This window comes from Heteronotia binoei, chromosome 4 (assembly GCF_032191835.1).
Source record: "Heteronotia binoei isolate CCM8104 ecotype False Entrance Well chromosome 4, APGP_CSIRO_Hbin_v1, whole genome shotgun sequence".
Taxonomy (NCBI): Eukaryota; Metazoa; Chordata; class Lepidosauria; order Squamata; family Gekkonidae; genus Heteronotia; species Heteronotia binoei.
In genome coordinates, this window is record NC_083226.1 from 77,708,275 (window position 1) to 77,725,231 (window position 16,957).

Genomic DNA, 16,957 nt, shown 5'->3' on the forward strand with positions numbered 1-16,957 from the left:
AGTGGAATGGAATCCAAAAAGGCTTCAACAAAAATCTTTTGAAGGAGCGAATAAGCCTGGAAAATACCTGGCCAAGCAAATGAAAAAAAAAAAGGGAGAATAAAATTATTAATAAAATTATTTCTGGAGGCAAGGAAATTGTTGACCAGGAAGGAATCAAAAGAGAATTTTATAAATATTACGCCAAGTTGTTTAAAGGTCATGTGGTGGAAAAGGAAAAGATTGATGTATATTTGCAGAAAATTAACATAAATCCCTTAACTGAAAATATGGAGAAGGTATTAAATGAACCAATTGGAAAGGAGGAAGTAGAGGCAGCAATTAAATCAATGAAATTGGAAAAAGCACCCGGACTGGATGGTTTCACAGCAAAATTTTATAAAGTCCTCATGGAGGCTCTACTACCAAAACTTCAGAAGTTGATGAATACTATAAGAAAAGATGGGAAAATACCTAATACTTGGAAAGAAGAAGTAATTTTGTTGATACTGAAAGAAGATATCCACATGTAATAATATTAAAGAAAACTGTTTTAAAATGCTTTACAGGTGGTACATGACACCTAAGAAACTGTCGAAAATGAACAATCAGGTGTCGGATAGATGTTGGAAATGTAAAAAACATGAGGGATCTTTCTACCACATGTGGTGGACTTGTAAATTGGCAAAACAATTTTGGCAAATGATTCAGCAAGAGATTTCAAAGATTCTGGGTTATAACATAAAGAAGGCACCAGAAATCTTTTTGTTGGGATTACAAAAGGAAAGTTTTCTGAAACAAGACAGAACAATACTTTGGTACATGCTTTCAGCTGCACGGACATTATATGTGCAGATGTGGAAGCAGGACAAAATACCAGAAAAGTGGGACTGGATTATGAAAATTATGCATTGGAGTGAAATGGACAAGCTGACAAGAATCTTAAAATAATATGATTTAGAAAAGTTTAAAAATGATTGGGGAAAATTTCAGAAGTATGTTGAAAAACAATGGAAGGTGAAAGGACATTTAGTGATTTTTGACAATAGTTAAATGCTAGAGGAAACGTAAATGGACTATAGTTAAAAAACATGATTATGGGATTACAACCTTTCTTATTTTATTTTAACCTATCTTGATAAGGATTATAGTTAAAGTGAGATTATGGGAATTTATATTTCTTCAATTTTATTTTTATGAAAAAGACTGAGGACTAAAGGATAACAACAAAGATGGATAATAATTATAGTTAATGGTTTTTTCCTTATTTTTAATTTACTATAGCTATAAGGTTTTTTTAATGAAGATTCTTAACATGTCAAACTACTTTTTATTTCTTTTTAGTATTTTAAGTAAAATGCACTGGTGGCGGTCACGAAAAGGGGGGGAGGGAGGTGGAAAATGTGATGCAATGTGTTGGTACTAAACATTTAATAACAGTTTGATATTATAATATGTTGCAGAATAATAAAAAAAATTGTTTTACACAAAAAAAAATATGTCACGGCTGGGGCCGGGTCAGGCAAAGTCCAGGGGCAGTCCGAGGTCTGTAGCCAGTAAGCAGGAGGGTCCGAGGCACCAAATCCGAATCACTGTACAAGTATCGCAGGTCCGAGGTCCAGAAGCTGAGGTCAGGGAGTCCAGAAGTCACAAGCCAAAGTCAGGGAGTCCAGAAACCAAAGTCAAGCCGGAGTGGATGCTAGAACGTCAGGGAGATGACTAGTTGCTTCCACAAAGCCTCCTCCCAAAGCCTACAGCTATATAGCCCTCTGATGGCTGTTGCCCATTTGGGCTAATTGCTGGCTCAGAGAGGCAGCCAGGATCCTGTTGCAACTCAAGCATCCTTGCTCTTAGAAGGGCCAGAATCCTCTCAAAACTCAGGGCTCAGGGAGCGTCTTGCTTGTGAGCGTGCCGTCCTCCGATCCCTGAGGTCCTGACGGAGGCGGTCACACACACGTGCCACCCGAGAGGGTGAGGCAGGGGGGCTGGGATCTTCTCCAGCAGGAGGCAGGGGCACTGGTGCAGGTGGCAGGGGCACAGTTTCTTCTGCAGGGTCAACTTCCTCTGCAGGGTCCCCAGCACCCATGTCAATATAATTGGCAAAGTAGTCAGGATTATTGTAGACCCAGGTTACTTTAAAAGTGGTGGGATTGTTTTTCAATGGAAGTCACTCCTGGCCATCTTCTCATCATCCATGTTTCTCTTGGTTTATGCTCTTTCTTCATTATCTTGGGGAGGGGATCAATGTTGAGGGTTTCCAGTAGTTTCAGCCTCTGAGATTCATTCATGGCTGTGAGAAAGGTGCCTTTGTGCCTCCCTATTAGTTTAAATGGGAAGCCCCATTTATATTTGATGTTGTGTTTACGTAGAGATTCTGTGATTGGCTTAAGATATTGTCACCTTCCCGAAGTCTCTACTATTATATGCTGAAAGATCTGTATTTGGGTTTCTTGGAAAGAAAGACAAAACTCCCTTATCTTGTTCCACACATAGTTTTCTCCTTTGATCTATGATGCAGGAAGCAAGCTATGATATCTTGAGGAAATTTTGAATGTCTGTCTTGTAAAGGACCAATTCAGTGAGCTCTTTCAATTACTGGGGAGATTCCATCTTCCAGCTGCAGGACTTTAGCTAGGCAGGTAGAATAAATAAAGATATATCTGTGCCTTCCAATTTTTCAACAAATCTGTGAGATTGTCCTGGCAGGCTATCTCCTCAAGATATTTAATTTTTGCTTTTAATAATCCCTCATTTTGTTGCAGAGATTGGATTTGTCTGTTGAATAAGTGCCATCTCCATTGCTGTGTCTGTTGTAGTTGAAACTTCTTTTGGGAGGTAATAAGCTCCATAAAAGATTCCAATTTAGAAAACAGAGTTTCTTGTTGTTCTGCCAAGAAGGTCAGAATATCCTGCTTTGTAGCTAGCTCTTCAGCATTTTGGAGTTGCTCTGAGCCATTTACCTCACAGCCATTTTATCTCCCCTTTCCTGCTTCCTCTTCAAAGGCTTTGCTCCCACTGTTGCTCAGGAAAAAAATGTTAGCCTTTCATTGGTTTCAGAGCTCCTTGGGCTTTATTTCTCCTTTTCTGCCCATTCTCATCTAACTTTCTTGTGTAGCTAAGGCTATTTATTGTAGATAAATGCACTTCACTGCATTGGGTTCAGACAGCCATCGGCAAGCTGCAACATCACTTCCTCAGCTTAATTACTGCCTTCACAACAAAACTCCTTCATGTCATTTATTAATAATTTTAATGTTTCATCTACAATTTTAAAAAGATTTTAAAAGAACCAGGGCTGTAGCCAGGATCTGGAAGGTTGGGGGGTGTTATGTATTGAACATAAGTTACCCGGCCGCATGGCGATCGCTACTAAAGGCGACCCCCTGGGTCCCCGGATGGAGCTCGCCATTCGCCCCGCCCATCAAGATCTGTGGCGGGAAGTTTGACCGACCAGGATTGGCCTGGTTGGAGGAGGGGGCTGTTCCGGGTACTGTATATAAGCGAGGCCCGGCCCGCATGTTCTCTCTCTTGTAATGTGCTACTGAATAAACTATGTTGCCTTCAAACCGTCTCGGTTCTCAGTACATTACAGGGGGCATATAATTTTTTCAGGGGGCACTCATGCCCCCTGGCACCCCACACAATCTTCCCTTTCCTCACTCCCCCCACCCTCCCTCCCTGCTGCTCTCGTCATCTCCCTTTCCTGCCACTAAAATAGTGAGCGGGGCTGGAGGCAGAAGCAGCCCCCAGCTTCCGACATGAGTTAAAGGGATCGTAGATCAGCCAAGACTTTAACACACGGGAGACTGGGGGCTGCTTCTTCCCTGCCCCGCTCACTATTTCAGTGGCGGGGAAGGGAGAGCTGCTCTCTCACAAGGCTTCCTTCCACGCCACTAAAATAGCGCATTGGGCCAGGAACAGAAGCAGCCCCCAGCCGATCCATGGGCCCTTTAACAAGAGTGGGGTGCTGGGGACTGCTTCTGCCCCCAGCTCCACGTGCTATTTTAGTGGCGTGTAAGGAATGCTGGTGAGAGAGCAGCCTCCCTTCCGCTCTGGTCACTGCCCTCCCTTTCCTGCCACTAAAATAGTGAGCAGGCCAGGGACAGAAGCAGCCCCCAATCTCCAGTGTGTTAAAGGGCCCGCAGATCAGCTGGGGGCTATTTCTGCTCCAGGTGCCACACGCTATTTTAGTGGCGTGGAAGGAAGGCTGGTGAGAGAGCGGTTCTCCCTGCCACTCTCGTCACTGCCCTCCCTTCCTGTCACTAAAATAGCACGCAGGGCCAGGGGCAGAAACAGCTTCCAGCCCCCAAATGCTTTGTGGGCCCTTTAACTCGGGTGGGGTGGTGGGAGGAGTCGTCCTCAGGCTCGCGGAAGTTGCAGGCGGCCCGCTCAGAGGCGCCACTCAGACCGGCCGCCTGCTCCACAAGCCCTGCATCGCCCCTGCTAATGCCCACACCGCATTTGGTGACGGCGAAGATGAAAGGGAGCCCCAATGGAATGCAGCACCCCCAACATTCAATTCCCGGCCAAAAGGATACAACCTGATGGCTGTTGCCGGCACTGTCCCCTTGGCGTTTGAAAAGGACAATGGCTCTGCGGGGGAGGGGGTCCCCAGCTGGGAATTCGAGGAAACACATCTCAAAGTGAGCTCCCGCACTCAGACCGTGCACAAGACCCAGGCAGACAGAGACTGTTGGTCTCTGAAGAAGTGACTCAGAAAGCTCCTACCCAGTGGGGGCAGAAGCAGCGGCATGCTGTTTTAGTGGCAGGAAGGGAGGGCAGCGACAAGAACAGCAGGGAGAGTTGCTCTGGCTGCCGACCTTCCTTCTCTGCCACTAAAATAGCGTGCTTGTGGGGGGCAGAAGCAGCAGCCAGCACCCCCCTTGAGTTAAAGGGCCAATCAGCTGATTGGCGGTCCCTTTAACTCAGGCAGGAGGCCCCGGCTGCTTCTGGTGCCGCCAGCCAGCAACCTCTCTATCACATGGGGGCTTCTTGGGGCCCCGGGGCCTTGGGAAGAAGTCGGGGGGCTGTGTCCCCACAGGCCCCCTATTAGCTACGGGTCTGAAAAGAACTCTATAAAGCAGAAAAATAAAGCTGTTTTGAAAGTGGATACAAAATCTGACTATTAGAATGACATGAGCCATTATGGCTGGGTGCTGTGGCTCAGGTAGACTTCATGTTTTGCATGAATATCCCAGATTCAGCCCTAACATCTCTAGTTAAAAGAATCTTGGGTAGCAAGTGTTAGGAAATGATCTGTGTTTGCTTGAGAATCCAGAGAGCTGCTGGCAGTCAAGTAAATAATACTTAGCTAGATTAAACAATGGTCTGAAATAGCATCATATTTTCATAATAGCCAAAGGAGCATTGCTTTAGCAAAGCAGGTATGGGAAAGATTGGAGAAAGGAAAAGCCTGGAAGGTATGAATGCACAATGGCGTTGTGGGGAGCGGGGGAAACTCTTCCCAACAGCATTGATTGCAGGGAAAATAACCCATATAGAAATGACCTGCATTTCCCTCCCCATTCCCGCAGTAGTTACAAATGCACTGCAGAGCATGCATACTCTGGTACATCAGCAGATTTGATCCTCTGAGAAACACATGCAGCAGAGGCATTAAAATTTTATTCCATCCTGCATGGATCATGTGCATTAGAACAGGATTTTGGACAGAATCGCTATGGAAGACTTGGGGGGAAATTTGGATGGGGGGTGCTGTTTGGAACTGGAAGAAGAATAATTGATTTTATTTTGGGACTAGCTTGCCATTGCAACAGGTTTAAATTTCTATCCTTCCAGACCTTTAATGGCATAACATACCCACTTAAGGTTTAAATTTGTAAAAAAAATGCCAAAGATGGTTAGTTCTAAACATCCAGTGGGGCTTTGGTCTTAATGTTTCTCAAACATGGTTGCCTTGACTGTCCCATCAGCTAAGGAAGAGAGAGTACAGAAAAACAATACTGCAAAATTTCCAAAGTCTCCTAAAGAAGGTTATGCATTTTTATTGTCGGTTTGCTTTAATAGCAACCAGTTTTTTAATGTCAGTCAGTAAAATAAATTGGTGGTGAAATCCTTCCCAACAGCAAAGGTGTGTCAACTTCCTGGAATATTTCTGAATAATCAGATTCATATTTCTAAAAGCTCAGATAAAATATATACCACAAGTTAGGAAAGGCACAGACAGGTATAAGAAAAGGCCTGCATGGTTAATAAACAAAGTAATGAAAGCTGTAAAAGGTAAGAAGGACTCCTTTAAGCAGTGGAAAGCTAATCCAAGTGAGATTAATAAAAGGGAACACAGGCTGTGGCAATTCAAATGCAAGACTGCGATCAGGCAGGCAAAAAGGGACTATGAGGCGCATACTGCAAAAAACATAAAGACCAACAATAAAAATTTCTTCAAATATGTTAGAAGCAGGAAACCAGCCAGGGAGGCAGTGGGGCCCTTGGATGACCAAGGGGTAAAAGGATTACTGAAGGAGAATAGGGAAATGGCTGAGAAGCTGAATGAATTTTTTGCCTCCGTCTTCACTGTGGAAGATGAGAAGTGTTTGCCCGCTCCAGAACCACTAACTTTGGAAGGGGTGTTGAAAGACCTGAGTCAGATTGAGGTGACAAGAGAGGAGGTCCTACAACTGATTGACGAATTAAAAACTAATAAGTCACCAGGTCTGGATGGCATACATCCAAGAGTTCTGAAAGAACTCATAATTGAACTTGTGGCTCTCCTGACAAAAATATGTAATCTTTCATTGAAATCTGCCTCCATTCCTGAGGACTGGAAGGTAGCAAATGTCACCCGCATCTTTAAAAAGGGTTCCAGAGAAGATCCGGGAAATTACAGGCCAGTCAGTCTGATTTCAATACCAGGAAAGTTGGTAGAAAACATTATCAAGGAGAGAATGAGTAGGCACATTGATGAACACATGTTATTGAGGAAGACTCAGCATGGGTTCTGTAAGGGAAGATCTTGCCTCACTAACCTGTTACAGTTCTTTGAGGGGGTGAACAAACATGTGGACAAAGGGGACTCAATAGATTAACTTGTTTACCTTGACTTCCAGAAAGCTTTTGATAAAGTTCCTTATCAAAGGCTCCTTAGTAAGCTCGAGAGTCATGGAGTAAAAGGACAGGTCCTCTTGTGGATCAAGAACTGGCTAATAGGAAGCAGAGAGTGAGTATAAATGGGCAGTCTTCACAGTGGAGGACAGTAAGCAGTGAGGTGCCGCAGGGCTCAGTACTGGGTCCCATGCTCTTTAACTTGTTTATTAATGATTTGGAGTTGGGAGAAAGCAGTGAAGTGGCCAAGTTTGCAGATGACACTAAATTGTTCAGGATGGTGAGAACCAGAGAGGATCTGTTGAGGCTGGGTGAGTGGGCGTCAACGTGGCAGATGAGGTTTAATTTATTTATTTATTTATTTGGTGACTTCTATCCCGCCCTTCCCACAAGTGGCTCAGGGCAGCTTACAACGACAGTAATGTGGCCAAGTGCAAAGTAATGCACATTGGGGCCAAGAATCCCAGCTACAAATACAAGTTGATGGGTTGTGAACTGGCAGAGACTGACCAAGAGAGAGATCTTGGGGTTGTGGTAGATAACGCACTGAAAATGTCAAGACAGTGTGCGATTGCAATAAAAAAGGCCAATGCCATGCTGGGAATTATTAGGAAGGGAACTGAAAACAAATCAGCCAGTATCATAATGCCATTGTATAAATCGATGGTGCGGTTTCATTTGGAATACTGTGTACAATTCTGGTCACCGCACCTCAAAAAGGATATTATAGCATTGGAAAAAGTGCAGAAAAGGGCAACTAGAATGATTAAAGGTTTGGAACACTTTCCCTATGAAGAAAGGTTAAAATGCTTGGGACTCTTTAGCTTGGAGAAACGTCGACTGCGGGTTGACATGATAGAGGTTTACAAGATTATGCAAGGGATGGAGAAAGTAGAGAAAGAAGGACTTTTCTTCCTTTCCCAAAATACAAGAACTCGTTGGCATTCAATGAAATTGCTGAGCAGTCAGGTTAAAATGGATAAAAGGAAGTACTTCTTCACCCAAAGGGTGATTAACATGTGGAATTCACTGCCACAGGAGGTGGTGGCAGCTACAAGCATAGGCAGCTTTAAGAGGGGATTGGATAAAAATATGGAGCAGAGGTCCATCAGTGGCTGTTAGCCACAGTATATATATATGTGTGTGTGCGTATACACACAAACATATATTGGCCACTGTGTGACACAGAGTGTTGGACTGGATGGGCCATTGGCCTGATCCAACATGGCTTCTCTTATGTTCTTATGTTTATCTTTCAGAGAAAAATTAAATAGGAAAAACAGACCTGTTTGTGACACTGGCAGAGTTTTTATTTCATCTTATACCACTATGATAGCAAAAGGTCAGGATATGAAATGCCAAGAATATTCCCTTAGCTGTTCTGTGTGCTTCTTGGGAATGCATCTCTTGAGGCTGCATTGGCAGTCATAAAATTTTAAAGAGCTACGGTAAATCTCTTTGCAAATATTGTCTTTGTTTTTACAGTAAAGCAGCAGATGAAATACAGGAGGCTTGCTTATTCTTTGAAGCTTGTTAACCCTTCAGAGAGCACCACATTTCTTCTTTTTCTTCACAGCTTTGTGTCTCCAGTATAGCTTGTCTGCAAAAGGCAGCTGTGCTAGAAGGGTTAAAATCAGATCACAAGCCATTAGCCAAATTCAGTAATTGAATTGTTCTCTAGTAAAAACATTTATCTGCAGCCCTCTGGTTGCAGCTGTCTAACATGCCAGTTTGACATTGTTCAGAGTCTTCTTTCCAAGACTCAATTCCATTCAAACAGCAGTTGATCAGAAATTATAATCATGTGGCAAGCAGGAAGTCCAGCTTCTCTAAGCAATGAAACCTAATAAATGGAAGATGAGAGACCCTGATTCACCATTATCCTGTCTCTGTTTGGATTATAACAGGCAGTTAGAGATTCCTCATTCAAACAGTGTCTGACAGTTTCATCTACCGAAACAGGCTGTCAAGGTACCTTCTGTTAAGACTAAGATCTCATGGTAAATTTTACTCAAGCTGGAACTCTAGCATATACAAAAGGGTAACTCTGAAATGAGAAATGCAACTGGAGGGCAGGTGCTGGAGCTAGGAACATAACAAACAAGAATAAAGGCTAAGATGAGGCTGGAATCTCTGAACAGGAACTGGAAGTCTCAGTTGTGGCATCCGGGGATAACCGACAAGCAACCATGATTCCAGAGCAAGATAGCATATAGAAATCATTGGAAGAAGGTACCTGTGTATCTTGTAAATAATTTGAATTGCACTAATTTCAATGGGATGCATGGAACTATCTGTTTAGGTTCATATTAAGACTCTTACACTGATCAAGCAAGGCCACAGATGTTTCTACCACACCTCCCTTAGTTCAGAGGACTTGTTGGTTGATGATGTTAATACTGGCATTCTCTGCATCTTATCAAGCCCTGATCAATACAGTCACAGCTCCAAGACTCCTGGTTGTAATCTTGCATTTGCAAGTTAAAAATAAAAAACTAGGAGCCAATTCACATAATAGCTTTTGCTATGGTACTTCAGGAAGCTTTTGCCTTTTCTTTATCTGACCATCTGCTCTGGTTTCAAAATCTGATTTATGTCTCTTTCTCTTGCCATTCTGTAAACAGGAAGTAATAGGAGACACCCCCAGAAGGGCTGCTACTGTGGGTTGTCTTCTTGATCATCAGCCAACTCTGGTTCCATCTGTAGTTCTTTCTGCCTTCTCCCTCTTGATGGAAGAATATGAACTGTAACATCATTTGACAGAGGCCAGAACAGCCTGCCATATAGCCCTGGCTTTCTTATATAACATGTATGTTGGATTTTAAGTGTTGTAAGTGTTTTGGGAGTCAATTTTGGATGAAAAGTGGGGTATAGAAAAGAAATACAGTAACTATTTCATCATTCAGAACTGTCTTCATATAAAAAAGCATCTGTCAATACTTTAAGAAAAGCTTAAATCTAAGAGAGAAAAGAAAGTTTCTATTTCTTGTCATCATTCATACACAAAGTTATAATGGTGGTTCCATACACTGTTGATAACAGCAATTCTCCCATTGGTGTAGAAGAGAAGAGCAGTTTCTATGGGGTAGACAGTCTTTCTGTTATTCTGTCCTCAGAATGATGGGTGATGTGATGGGGAGGGAAGCATGTGGCTCAAAGCCATGCCATGAAGTAACTTCCCTCTTGTTCCAGTTGGTTCTTCCTGTTCCCGGCAACTTCCTGATCTGTTTGAGCAGTACAGCAACAGCTGCCACAGCAGTTTTTTGGTTTGTTTTTTAAATCAGTATCACTGCCACATGTATTTCAGTGTGTGGTTTCTGAGATGAATATTTGGATTGAAGAGGGAAAGTTTGGCATTTTTAGCTAGTTAACTCAGCCCAGGTGCAACATTATTTGGACATGGGATTGCACAAGTAGTTTCCTAGGAACTGGATGTTGAGTTAGTAGGTCTGCTGCTTAATAGCAGTGTGAGGAGTAGTTACATGGTGGCACTAAGTAATAAAAAGTCAGTGTACATTTTAAAGAAGTAGGTCATGGAGTCATACCTTTGGTGATCTTGATGAACCAAGTGGGGTGAGGGTAGGCAGCCATGATTACAACAGAGACATCTGTGTGTTTGGAAGAATCTGGGAGATTAATAATTTCAATAACACAGTATCCACCAGCACATGGATCTTCTGTTGTAATTCCACATGCGACTTATGCGGGAGCAACATTGACTGGTGTGCACAGAACAAACCCAGTGAGGAACTGACCAATATCACATTACGCTATTCCTTGTTTTCATTAGCTTCCTATATCTTCCCCCCCACACCCACACCCACACACCATTTTGCTTTTTTTAAAACACTCCTTTCTAATTCTGAAACAAGCCAGGCTCATAAATTTCCAAGCTATTTGACTTAGCTGAGTTCAAATCAGAATCATTCCTTTTATTTGGGGGTGGAATTGTGCTGCATTATAATTTGTCATGGTTGACTGCACCACACAGGGAAAGGGGGCTGTAAATTTTGATGTACTCCAGCTGTATAAACGGTTATGCAAGTGTCAGCTTTTAGTTGGCTGGCTGAGTATCTTTGTGGCAGCATGTCAGATCATATTACAGTAGCATATAGCATTCTAGAAGGAAATGGTGGGAATACATGTATGCGCATGGTTGTGATGTATCTGAATAAATAGTTTTCTCATTCCTAGACTAAATAGAAATACTTGACAATGCCATCCTATACAGAGTTACATCCTTTATAGCCCATGGATTTAGAAGAATGTAGCACTGCTTAGGATGGCACTGTGAGTAAACTTCTTTATATGCAACTTTGGTGTAGAATGCTGGGTTAGTGTTTTAATGCCAGATTTTTCATTAGTATCATTGAATCAATGTTCCCTCAAAGCTGTGGAGTCTTGTGAGCAAAAATTCTACTTTATGAGCTACTGGCATTAAAGTTGTGAGCCACTGCATAAATTAGTTTGCTCTAGGGCCATTTTTCCTGAGCTGAGACAAAAATGTGTGAGCTGGAGGCTAAAAATTTGTGAGCTAGCTCACACTAACTCAGCTTAGAGGGAACACTGCTTCTAATGTTTTGTTTTTATTATTTTTATGTAGCAAGCCACCCCAGGCAGGTTCCTGGAGACATGGCATTCACAACATTCTAAATAAATACAATGGCTGCATTCAAAGAAGTTTCACAGTAATTCAGTGTGCATGAATTCACCTTGTTGCTGAGCTTGCACATGTATGCTGCCCCTCCCTCCTTCTTTCCCCTTCTTCTGTGGCAATCAATGAAGAAATCCCTATTAGAAGCTAACTCATATTATCCCATTGTTGCGCCCCAGGCGTCTCTTGTGGTCCCCTGGTGCGGCTGTCGCCCCCCTGGTGGGGCCGCCCCCTTTTGGGTCCCAGGCGGGTGTCCCTTTGAGGTCTCAGAATTAGGGGAGGGAGCCAGGTTACTGCACCTCAGGCCCCCTTTCCCCTCCAGCTGGGTGTGGGCTCTTCCCTCTCTCTTGGTTAGCAGCCCCTTTGTTGCCTCAGCCAGCTTCCTCCCTGACCTTGGGACTTCCCTCTTTTTACCCCCCTGGTGATTTCCTCCCCACGCCCCGGGTCCCACCCCCTTCTGGCTCCGTCCTCATTCGTAAGCCTGGATGCCGAGGGGGGGAGGTGTTCCTGGGCTTGGTTCTCCTGCAGCTGCTGGGGCTTCCCTGGCCCTTGTGGAGCGTCGGGGTGCGGCGGCGGTAGCCACCGTGACTCAGTCTGCCGGCCCCTCCCTTCCCTGCTGTGGGGCTCTTTCCTTTCCTCCCGGCCCAGGCCGCCCTTGATGCAGTGCACCAGTCAAACTCCTCTCACCCGCAGCCGGGCGCGCTGGCTGCGGGGGCTGAGAGGCACTGCTGGGGCCATTGTTCAGGTGTCAGATGCCCAGGTAAGTGGCGGTGTGATTGCGAGGGCCCCCAGCTGCGATGCAGGAAGCTCCTGGAGTGTTGGTGTGTGTGCAGGAAGCGGCTGGCGAGCGCAGGGGAACCCCTCCCCCGCGGAGTCCCGGGCTGGGTGGGACACTCCCCCATGTCCCTTGCTTCTCTGCCTCCTCCTCAAAAAGCCGGGAGAGGTAGTCTGCCATGCGGTGGTCGGCCCAGGTCTGATGGTGAACTGTGAATTAAAAGGGAAGAAGTGAGATGTACCACCTGAGGATGCGGTCGTTGCTGTCCTTCATCCTCGACATCCACAACAGGGGGGTGTGGTCAACCACCAACCGCAACAGGTTGTTGGTTAGGTAGAACTTCAAGGGCCTCTTTCTCTACGGTGGAGTACACCCGCTCTGTGGGCAGGAGCTTGCGGATAATGAATAACACCGGATGTTCTTCCCTGGGGTTCCCCTGGGACAGGGCCGCCCCAATCCCTGAAGCGCCAGTGTGTAACACAAAGGGTTGGGAGAAGTCCGGGTTCTGCAGCACGGGTTCGCGGGACAGACTGGTGCAGGGCGCCTCGAAAGCTGTTGCCTCTTGGATGGCGAAGACCAATGGGTCCACATAGAGATCCAGGCCGTGGGGTGGTCATACGCCGTCTTCCGCAACATGGTCTTCAAGGTCTACTTCATCCGCTCCACCAACCCATCGATTTGGGGGTGGTGGATGGAAGTGAATAGCTGTTTAATGTGCAGCGTCTGACACACCTGCTGCATAAGGCCCTCTGTGAAGGGCGTACCCTGGTCTGTGAGTATCTCTTGGGGCAGCCCCACATGCAAGAAGTAGTGCATCAGGGCCCTGGCTACACCAGCGCTCTTCATGGTAGGCAGGGGGATGGTAGCGGGTGGCATAGTCCATCAGGACCAATATATACCAGACCCCCCAGGGTGTGCGGAGCAGGGGCCCTACGAAGTCCATAGCCACCCGCTCAAAAGTAGTCCCCACTAGGGGTAAGGGGGCTAGTGGGGCCTGTGGTTCTGCTCAAGACGTTAGGCGCTAGCAGACGTCGCAGGAACAACAGGAGGCCTGGACCTCCTGGGTGACGGAAGGCCAAAAAAAGTAGGCCAAGACCCAGGTCAGAGTGTTCTTTACCCCCTGGTGGCCCGCCCACTGGTGGTCGTAGGCTCCCCAAAGGACTTCCGGCCTGTAGCGGTGGGGGACTAACAGCTGTTTTCCAGGGCTCAACCGCCCCTTTACCTCTTGGAACCATATGCCCTCCTCTCAGATGATTTGAGGCAGACGCCGGCTCCTTCGCTCATCCACAACCACCCCGTCTCGGACTGCTCATGCCGTCGTAGTGCCTCCAGCTCCTCGTCCTCTGCCTGGGCCTCCATGAATTGCGGATCCGCAGGACACGCCTCCTGTCCATTGGCCACGGGCGGGTCCGCGGTCGATGGGCCCTTCCCCGGGTCCGTTTCCCCTGCTTCCACAGCCGGAGCCACTGTGTCGTAGTTGGGCTGACCCTGCTATCCAGGGTTCGCTGCCTCCACAACATCCCCAAAGCACGGGGCATCCCGCCCAAGCAGTTTCAAACAATTTTATTAGTAACATATGGTAATAAATTTCAATTTCTTACTTCATTAATAATTACTTTTTTGAAATCTATCCCATATATTACTTTCTACCCACCCCTCCCCCCGTTACTTGACCCCCACCGGTGTTATATACTTAAAATCTTAATATTAAAGGTACCCTTAATAAGAACCAAAATTAATATCCTCCTCCCTCTTGTACTTAGTCATTATCAAAAATTGTCCAATGTCCTTTTATTTTCCACTCTTTTTCTATGTATCTTCTGAACTTTTCCCACTCCATCTTAAATACTTCTAAATCATAGTCTCTTAAGGTTTTTGTTAACTTGTCCATTTCACTCCATGTCACAACTTTTACAATCCAATCCCATTTCTCTGGTATTTTTTCTTGCTTCCACAACTGCACATACAATATCCTAGAAGCTGAGAGCAAGTATCAGATTAAAGTTCTATCTTCTTTTGGAAAATTTTCCATTTGTAATCCCAACAGAAAAGTCTCTGCAACTTTGTTAAATTCGTATCCCAAGATCTTAGAAATCTCTTGTTGAATCATCTGCCAATACTTTTTCACTCTTTCACAAGTCCACCACATATGGTAGAAAGAACCTTCATGTTTTTTACATTTCTGACATCTATCTGGCATCTTATTGTTCATCTTTGCCAACTTTTTAGGAGTCATGTACCATCTATACATCATCTTAAAACAATTTTCTTTAATACTCTGACATGTTGTGAGTTTTATAGAGTTCTTCCACAAATATTCCCATGTGTCCATCTGTATTTCTTTATTTACATTAATTGCCCACTTAATCATTTGAGATTTCATTACTTCATCTTCCATAGACCATTTTAAAAGTAACTTATAGATTTTCGAAATTAATTTTTCATTATCTCCAAGCAGAACTTTTTCCATTTCTGTTTATTCTCGTCTTATTACTTCAGTTTTAACATCGCTTTCCACCAAACTTTTTATTTGTTGCATTTGAAACCAATCATATTTATTATTCAACTCTTCAGCAGTTTTCAATTATATTTTACTGCTTTGTATTTTTAGTAATTGATTACATGACATCCCTTTTTCCTCTCCTGTCTCAGCTGTTATTCTTATTACTTCTGTGTCGATGCGCGTAGAGAGACCCAGAGGGTGATGCTTAGCAATGCAAGAATGAAGGCTGTACACAGTATCTGTAAAACCACTATATACATTTATTTACACCAACTCACTCTCCTGACTGACAATATGCTCCGCTGCACTCCAACTCCTTAAACCCACAATCGCCACTGTTGCTCTGTACATTTATACATGGGACAGCCAATCAGCAACTTGCTGTGTCATGCTGACTCTGCTGGCTGATGTAAGACTTCTGGCAGCCAGCCACCTGCTGTCAGGTAGATCATTTAAGCCTCTCAGATCTACTTTCTGTTTTGCAGCACATGCTATAAGCTGTCTGTTTACACATAATAGTGACATTCTGCTGGCACTATCCATAGTGGTTTTCTCTCATCGCCATATTTCTTGTACTTCATCCAAATATCTAGTAGATTATTTCTTATATAATGGTGAAAAAAAAACCATCCGACTTTTTCTTTCCATAGTACATATAAGCGTGCCAGCCGAATTTATTTCCATGACCTTCCAACGTTAAAAGTTTTTTATTCAACAGCATCACCCAATCTTTTATCCACACTAGACAAACTGCTTCATGATATAATCTTAAATCTGGTAGTTGAAATCCTCCTCTTTCTTTAGCATCTGTTAAAACTTTCATTTTAATCCTTGGTTTTTTCCCGGCCCATACAAATTCTAAAATCTTTCTTTGCCATTTATTAAATTGTTTACTGTCTTTCACAATCGGAATAGTTTTAAACAAATACATTATTCTCAGCAAAATGTTCATCTTAATTGCAGCTATTCTACCAAGCTTGTTCCATTTTATCATATCTTCGTCCATTTTACGCCATAACTTTTCATAATTGTTTTTAAACAGATCAATATTCTTCGTTGTTATTTCCATGCCCAAATATTTTACTTTAGGGGTAACTTCACATCTCGTTAATCTCTGCAATTCCTTTTGTTTACTTACTTGCATATTTTTACACAAAATTTTTGACTTTTCTTTATTAACATAAAGTCCCGCCAATTCTCCAAAATCTTGTATTTTGGCTAACAACAAAGATGTTACTTGCGTAGGATTTTCATTTATAAACATTATATCATCTGCAAATGCTCTATATTTATAGGAAAATCCTTTAATACTCATTCCTTCAATTTCTTCATCATCTTGTATTTTCATCAGTAAGATTTCAAGAGTCATTATAAACAACAATGGTGAAAGTGGACAACCTTGCCTTGTACCTTTGCTGATTATCATTTCTTCTGTAAGATCTGCATTTATACATAGCCTTGCACGTTGTTCAGTATAAATTGCTTTTATCATTCTTATAAAGTTTCCCCCCAACTTTATTTTCTCCATTACTGCAAACATAAAGTCCCAATTCAAATTATCAAAAGCTTTCTCTGCATCCGCAAAGAATAATGCAACTTCCTTCTCTGGATAGTATTCTACAATATTTACAACAGTTCTAATATTGTCTCTTATTTACCTTTTAGGGAGAAAACCTGCTTGGTCTTCCTTTATAAAGTTTATTAGATATTGTTTAAGCCGTTCTGCTAAGATTCTTGTGTATATCTTATAATCATTGTTTAATAGTGAGATTGGTCTATAATTCTTTATATTAGTGACATCTCTATCTTCCTTTAGAATCAACAAAATTACTGCTTCCTTCCATGTATTTGGTATTTTCCCCTTTATTCTTATCACATTCATTAATTTTTGAAGTTTCGGTATTAATTTTTCTTTAAACGTTTTAAATTTTTTTTGCCATAAATCCATCTGGTCCAGGTGCCTTTCCAATTTTCATTGCATTAA